Source organism: Neofelis nebulosa, chromosome 7 (assembly GCF_028018385.1).
Source record: "Neofelis nebulosa isolate mNeoNeb1 chromosome 7, mNeoNeb1.pri, whole genome shotgun sequence".
NCBI classification, from domain to species: domain Eukaryota; kingdom Metazoa; phylum Chordata; class Mammalia; order Carnivora; family Felidae; genus Neofelis; species Neofelis nebulosa.
The window spans coordinates 110,093,647-110,101,897 of record NC_080788.1 but is presented as its reverse complement, the minus strand read 5'-3'; the positions used below and the strand labels follow the sequence as shown (position 1 = coordinate 110,101,897).

Below are 8,251 nucleotides of genomic sequence, written 5' to 3'. Positions count from 1 at the left end.
GGGCTCAAACTCACGGACCGTGAGATCATGGCCTGAACTGAAATCAAGACTCAGACGTTTTAGCAACTGAGCCGCCCAGGTACCACCACCCCCCACCCAGTCTTCTTCTTTTCTTAATTAAACTTACAGAATAGACAGAAAGTCCATGGAAAAAACAACAAAGGGAAAAGCGTGGGAAACACTCATCCAGATCATGGGTCCTTTAACATCAAAATTCACAGCTGTCTCTTACCAACCTGACTGTAAGCTAGTGAGGATACTTGCCTTCCTGTTTGACTGCTAGTTCTTTCCATTTTTTTCTACTATCATTCTACTGTGCCTTAGATGTATATAGCAGGTTATGTCTACAGAGCACAAAATATTATACAAGTCATCTCATTCATCTTCAATCTCTGGAATTTTATACCCATGTGAAAATTTCCTAGCCAGATCCTATAAATTCAAAGATGTACATCTGGGTTAATTTATCCAAGGGGCTTTTAGATGATGAGAACCATCAGGAGCTATTTTTAGAATAGAGGGAATGCAGCATTTTTAAAAATACAGATTCCATCGACTTGAGGCCTCTGAGTTGCTAAAAGCAGCCTTTGGAGCAGAAGTCATCAGCAGGAACTCGATAATCCCTGAATTGGAAAGGCCACACAGTGGCATGGGAACTGACATTCTCTCTTGGGAGTCAGCAAGTGAGGCAGATGGCTCCCAAGTTAAAGGCATATTCTACCCTATTTTTCTGTACTGATGGTACAAAGAGGTGGGTATATCACTTTAAGATGGCCTCTAAAGCTACCCATATACTGTAATCAGATTTCAATTAGCAAGAAGGAAGCTAGATAAGTTGGAAAGAGTTTGGACTCTCAAGAGAATCTAGGCTTTAACTCTTACCAGGTTTTTTGTTTTGTTTTGTTTTTTAAGTAAAGAAGTAGGAAAGCACGCATCTTGGAATTGCTAGAAGACAGAATGAATTTGGAGAGGATGAATGGCAGACGAAGATGGAAAGACAGGCAGTAGCCAGGCCATGTAAGACACGGTCAAAATTCTGAATTTTATTCTGAAAGTAAGGGAAGTTAGTGAAGAGGTCATAGCCAAGAAATTCTGGTCTACCCCTTGGAAACAGAGACTATAGTAATCCTGAAAAATCATGAAAAAGACACCCCTGTCCAACTGCACGTATATCCATATACTTCTCCCTCCAAAAACAGACATAAAAATTCTGCCTCTCTGTAAGTCTTTTTTTTTTAGTTAAGTAGGTTCCTTTCATAAAATCTTTCTCCATTAATGTGGTTTACAATTCCTTAATTTTCCCTATTTTCCTTCTTTGAAAACAAGATAACCATTGGGCCTTGGCATACATATTGGCTCTCTATGCTATGGGCCAACTGTCACCAAGCTCTCCTTGGAGACACTCACTGCCTGGTGGAGCCTGGTGCCCTGCCACCACCTGTGTCCCTGTCACCCAGGGTCCAGCTATATGATTAGACCACAGTCTTCAATGAGTAACATATTCCTTTCTTGGTCACACTTATGGAGTTTCTGAAGGGCAGTAGAGATTACTGTCAGGCACACATGACCTCCATGTAGACAAGGGAACTGAAGAAATTTATCACTACTCCACTAACATGCCCCCATAAGAGCAGTTAACCTGGACTCAGAGTGTTGAATTGAAATCTGTAGAACATTTGCCAAGAGTTGTGACCTAGGGGGGCTAAACCTATCTAGATGCTTCCTATCTATTGCTTCAGTTTTACGGAACTGAAGGATTGCTGTTTCTTGTTAGGAAGTTCATTTCACTCCCTATTACTTCCAGCTTCACATTCAAAGCGCTGAGAATTTCAAGTGGTGTATATTGAAACAGACAAGTGTCCTTACATCATTTCTGTATTCACTTCTTAAAATTCTTCCATAATGCCATTGGTTGTTTTTAACTAAATTCACATGGTTCAAGGAAACTGCCCAGACCTGTGGAAGTCACATACCAGAAAGTGAGATTTCTTATACAACCTAACCAGTGCAACCTTAAACAAATTTATAGACAAACTTAAGAAGTAAGGAGTACAGCACCATTCTTGTGGAAAATAGAAGGCATTCATTTTCACAATTGGCCTTTTGATGCCAGTGCACCACCATCCAAACAGATTGTTGATTACTGGTTAAGTCTTGTGAAAAAAAAATTTGTTTTGTAGAAAACCTGGTTGTTATGTAAGTTACTACTGAGTTGTAGGTCTTGGCAGAGTTCCAGCGCTTGTCTTTCTAACACTAACTGAAGGTGGAATGAAACATGAAAATGCAGTACAGTTCATAAGACAGAAGTGGTGTGGAGCTTTTCAATAGCAAGCAACTTTTGTATTTTGAGAAGCATTGTCTTAAAATGTGGATGTGTTTCCAAATTCCAGTGGCTAGAGAAACTGTTGTTGTATTCATTAAAACTGGAATTCCTGATGCTATTGTCCTAGAAGTGGAATTTGAGACCAGACCTAATTGGTTGTTGTGTTAGCAAACATGGCGGCTTGGTGAGTGTAATGAAGTGTCCACAGGAGTACTGAAAAGCAGTTTTACCAGGTCACAAGCTTGACATAACTATCATTTCTATGTCTCAGTTATAGTCCACCTATTTGGTTACTTACCAAAAGATGCTTACTGTTTAGCATTTGAAATATACTTATCATTTGTACCAGTTGAATATGCCATTCCTTAAACAAACAAACAAACTTAAAAAAAAAAAAGAAAGATTTGTTAGGTTGGACCCACAGCACTGAGGCAAGATACTTCTGATTACCCAAAGCCCTGTGATATGTGGGAGCTAATTTGGCAGATGGGAAGGGTCACTATTCCTGGCCCGTGTGAGTGGCACATACTATTCCCTGCAATCCTTTCAGTTGATTCTTTCCCCAGTCTCAGGTAACTTCCTTACATGCATAGTTTCATCAAGGCTCAGCTGAAAAAGTGATGGCAATATTACGAAGATTTTTGAAGTTCCTTGTGTTGCTCCCTCCTGCGAACTGTAGCTTTTTCAGTTTCCTGGACTCCCAGTCTCATTCCAATTCCATCAGGCTCTATGCTGGTTCCTTCTTGTAGTGCTATGATTGGGAAACTGTCTCAAGACAGTAAACTGCAGCATTTATAGGGCTAACCTATTTGTTCTCATGTCTTAGGCATCACTGCCCTGTATTGCCTGGTATTTAGTGTCTTAAGAACCATTAATTCATATTTTGTCTGGTTTTTTTTTTTTTCTCCTTTGATTGTTTCAAGTGGGATGGTAAATTTTCCATTTGGCTGGAAGTGATATTCATTCTCTCTTGATTTCACTCTTTATCAGGTTTTCTTCCTATCTCTTCCTCAAAAGTGCTCTACTCAAAGTTTCCAAAGGGCTGCACACTGCAAAAAGCCAATGGTCTCTCAGGTTTCATTACTTAACTAATCAGTTGTACTTAACAGTTGATTACTAAATTTTTAAAGTTTTTATTTAAATTCCAGTTAGTTAACATACAGTGTAGTATTAGTTTCAGGGGTATAATTGAGTGATTTGACACTTCCATACCTCACACAGTGCTCATCACAAGTGCCCTCCTTAATTCCCATCACCTATTTCACCCATCCCCCACCCACCTCAGTTTGTTCTCTGTAGTTAAGAGTCTGTTTCTTGGTTTGCCTCTCTTTTTCCCCCTTTGTTCATTTGTTTTGTTTTGTCAAATTCCACACGAGTGAAATCATACGGTATTTGTCTTTCTCTGACTGACTTATTTTGCTTAGTAGTTATTTTGCTTAGTAGTTCCATCCACATCATTGCAAATGACAAGATTTCATTCTTTTTTATGGCTGAGTAATATTCCAATATACATATATATATTACCACAACTTCTTTATTCATCAGTTGATGGACAGTTGGGGTGTTTCTAGTTTGGCTATTGCAAATAATGCTGCTATAAAAATTGGGATGCATGTATCTTTTTGAATTAGTATTTTTGTATTATTTGGGCAAATATCTAGTAGTGCAACTCCTGAATCATAGGGTAGTTCTACTTTTAACTTTTTGAGGAACCTACATACTGTTTTCCAGAGTGGTTGAACCAGTTTGCATTCCCACCAACAATGCATGACTACTTTGGTAGAAAGGACTACTCATTTTCTTTGAAACACCTTTTCCTCTGGCTCCCAGGATACAATTCTCTTGGTTTTCCTTGACTAAGTTGCTCCTTCTTACTATTCTTTGCAGAGTCATCCTCATATTCCCAATTTCTAAATGTTACTGTGTCCTGGGGCTTAGTGGTAGGACATGTCCTTGTATCTCTCTGTACTCTGCAGGTGATCTCATCAAGTCTCATAGTCTTATGTATCTTTAAACACTAACTCCTAATTTTTATCTCTAGCCTTCTAAAATTTACATGTGGAAAATGTATCTCAAACTTAATACTTCCAAAACTGAACTCTTAATTCCCCTCAGTGCCTGAACCTGCAAATTTTGTAAAGGAATTAACTTGAGTTTGCCCCTTGGTGAGTTACAGATAGAGACTACACCAGGTGGAGTTGTCACATAAAGGAAACTTTAATTGCAGCAAATAAGGAGATCACAGGGAAAAACCTCCAAAGTTGTGGCTCTCTAAGCAGGGGTGAGTGAGTTTCTTTCACTGATGGTTAAGATGAATATTCAGAAAGGGGAGTTTTGTCATTGTATTTACAGATGGGCCTAAGGCTGCACATGACATGCATCTTAAGGAAACATGCCTATACATACATTCTACGTTATGTTAATGAGGTTTAACCTCCTCTGATTTATTGTCTCTGATATGGTAAGGTTATTTCCAGGCCTAGTAGAAACTCTTAGTTTTTGGGTTCCCTTTGTCCCCTTAAAATCCTTAACTACTAAAGTTTTTGCATTTCTTTGCAATTCCAAGAAAGTTCTGTAAGAAGTGTGCTTGGGCAAATAGAGATGGTCAGGGCACAGTTCACAGAAAATAGCTGGAGGCCTAAAATGACTTCTCTTGTATCACAAAAGCTATGTCTTGTCTTTCTTTTTCTGGGGACACCTAACTTTCTGTGTACACTTTCAGATCCATCTCCTTAGTAAATGGCAACTTTGTCTTTCTGATTGCTGAGGCCAAAGCCTTACCATCATCTTTGACCACTTTTCCCACACTTCTAGCAAATTCAGGCAGTTGCACTATCTTCACCTACTTCCCTGCTATCCAAGTCATTATCACCTCTCACCTGCATTACTTCAAGAACCTCTAGTGATCTCTCTGTGCACACTCCTCTTTACACTCTTCACATACTTCCGAGTTGTTAATTTCAAAACGTGAACTGGATCGTGTCACTCCTCTGCCTAAAATGCTACAGTGTCTCCCATCTCACTCATATTAGGATAAAAGTCTTTACTTTGATCTTTGACCTAATGTTACACAGGTTACAACTTTTCCTTTCTCTCTACTCCATCTACAATGGCCTCCTTATTGTCTTCAAACATGGAAAGCACATTCCTGCCTTCAGATCGTTGGCCACTGTGACTTTCTCTTCCTTCTGCCTGAAACACTCTGAAATGGCTGGTTCATTCCATTATTTCCTTCAGGTCTCAGGTCAAGTAGCACATTATCAGAGCATCTTTCTGGCCAACTTCCTGCTTCTTGCACTGGGTATTTCCAAGAGAGCAGGGATGTTATTTGCAGATACATTCCTAGTACTGGTACACAATAGATACTCAATAGGTATTTGTTTAATGAATACATGAGTGAAACGCTATAGTTATGGGACATTTCTGACCTATGACATTAAACAATGCAGCTGCTACCAAGTGCGTCTTTATTACCAGGTAGCTTTTCAGGTTGGATGTAGCAGTATTCTTCTGAGGGTTTCTCAAGTATTCTTGAAAGGTATCAGTTAAGTCTTATGTGTTTTGTTTATGTCTTCCATTGTTTTTTGGTGTATCAAATGATATAAAACAAATCATCATACAGAAGGACTTTGTTTCAAGGAAAGGAAAAGCTTCTTCCAACTGAATAAGGTTTGACCTTTAAGTTTCCAAGGGGTAAATAAAGATATTATTTTCAACTATTTTCTAATGTTTGACCATTTTGATTAGGGCAAAATGGTCCTATTCCATGAAAGTATTCTCTTAATGACACAAAAATCATACATTTTCCTGGTACGGTTTCAAACAGAAAAGGTTTTATTTTTTCGGTTATAGAAAACACAGTCCTGTGATCTTAATTATACTTATTTTATCTCCAAAGTATTCTTTCAATTTAGGTCTTATAATTTATGAAAGAATATGTGTTATTATTTTTTTGGCGCGTAAAAATCTTCTGCCTCAATTTTAGCAGTAGGATTTTTTTTTTTACCAAGATGGTATTTTACAATGTTTTAGCAATGCTTCTCTGGGCTGGGAATGATATATAATGGATGATTTTTGCTGCATTTCACATAGCGGTGGTCTCAATAACAGTGATTGTAAAGAATGACAGATGCAACTACTTATTCACATAGTTTTCCACATCTACATGAGAATTTTCAGAGCAGGAAATATTTTCATCATTTATATATGTATTCATATATATGTTACTCATAGAAAAATGTATATGGTATTATTCCAAATTTTAGAAGGAGATAGAGCACATATATAAATTGTTGAATAAGAGGCCGGTTAAAATTAAAATTTAGTTAATTGTAAGGAATCATCATCGTCTCATAATTATAAGTGTCACTTTAATATGCAGTTATTTTACTTTTAGAAACCCTGTTTTCATCTAACAATTTTCTCTCCATCTAAATCTTGTAAGGAAGGTAGCATAAGATTTTATTCCTATTTTACTGATAGGAAAACAGGTTCATCTGGGAAAAGTAATTCTCTCAAAGTTATATAATTTGTCCCTGCTCTTTACAAATGATTATGGCATGTGTGTTTGTGGTGTGTAAAATGCAGAAGTAAGCAAAGGTAGGACAAGAACAGAACAGTAGATGTCAGGGTCTCCTTAGTAAATCTCAGGGCCACCTCTTAGGCTTCAACTGTTCATCAACATTATGACCCTTTGCTTTGGTGAAAACAGGGAAAATACCAACAGGCCTTTCTGACTTTGCCTCAACAAGACTTAATGAATTACATCACATAAAATAACCAAAGAACTGTTGAGCTGTGTAATATGAATGTTTTTTTCTCTCTAGTTCCCAATTCCCCCCCCCCCCGCCCAGGAAGGAAACAATCCCAATTAGCGAAACCACTTTCCTATGCTCCCAGTTGTAAATACAGAATCACAAACCGTTCATGAGCCAACACAGCCCCTAGATGTATGTGCTTGATGCGTCACAGTTCCTAACACTCCATGTTATATGACACCCACTGCTCTAAATGCTCATTGCCTGTCTGGCCCCTGGAGGCATTTGAGTCTGGCCCAGAAGACCACAGACTTTCATCAGTGCTGCTCTCTGTTTTTCCTCCCTGGGCTGCAGATCATCTATCTCTTACCTTTATTTTACCTGTGACTAGAGTTAATGCCACACTGTTGACTGTACATCATTTAGGAGACTCGACTGCCACTTTCTATAAACGTCAGCTAGAATGCCTCCCTCTAGCATTACAGAAAGCTCTTTCTGAACAAAACTTATTTTTAGAAATGCAACATAGTGATTTTTTTTCTAAAAGTAAAGTTTGAATTTCCATTTTATTTAGAAGCCTTAGGGATATCATGGCTGAGGAAATGCATTCTTTAGCCAAGGGACTTGATCATATTGTCCTTACAGATGACAGTGGGTATTTTGCTGGAGTAAGGATAATAAAATTAGACCTGTCATTTTTGTTTAGGTATCTGAGAAGTAAGTGTGTGGCATGAATGATGCTGGCTCAGGCTTTTAGACCTGAGCAAAGGGGCCACAAGACTCCATTTTCAGTGCTGTCTGGCTTTCATGCCTATTCTAGGCAAGGCTGCTACTCAAGGTCAAAAACTGTCTTTCCTCGAGAAACACATTGTAATATGTAGAGCTTTTAGTATCTCCTTTGGATATGTTCCTAATTATAATTTTCCTCCGTATCCCAGTCTCCCAAAGTACAAAGTGAGCTCTGGATGACTCTGCTGTATCTAACTTACCATTCAGTAAACAACCACTCAACGTCTTGACCCTACACTTCATGAGAGACATTGCTTTAAGGCCTGATCTGCTGGAATAAAACAAAGGAGTTTGTTCTGAGAAAGACTGGTGATCAAGACAGGAGAAAAAATTAGGCAACCTTAAGAGAGAGACTTGAGCAAGACTGTATCTTAAGGGGGCA

The 8,251-nt window shown here is 38.4% G+C and overlaps 1 pseudogene; it reads left to right on the top strand.

The window, feature by feature from the left end:
• The first annotated feature begins 976 nt into the window (after window positions 1-976).
• Window positions 977-2,421, top strand: LOC131517985 (protein tyrosine phosphatase type IVA 1-like; annotated as a pseudogene).
• Window positions 2,422-8,251: the final 5,830 nt, after the last annotated feature.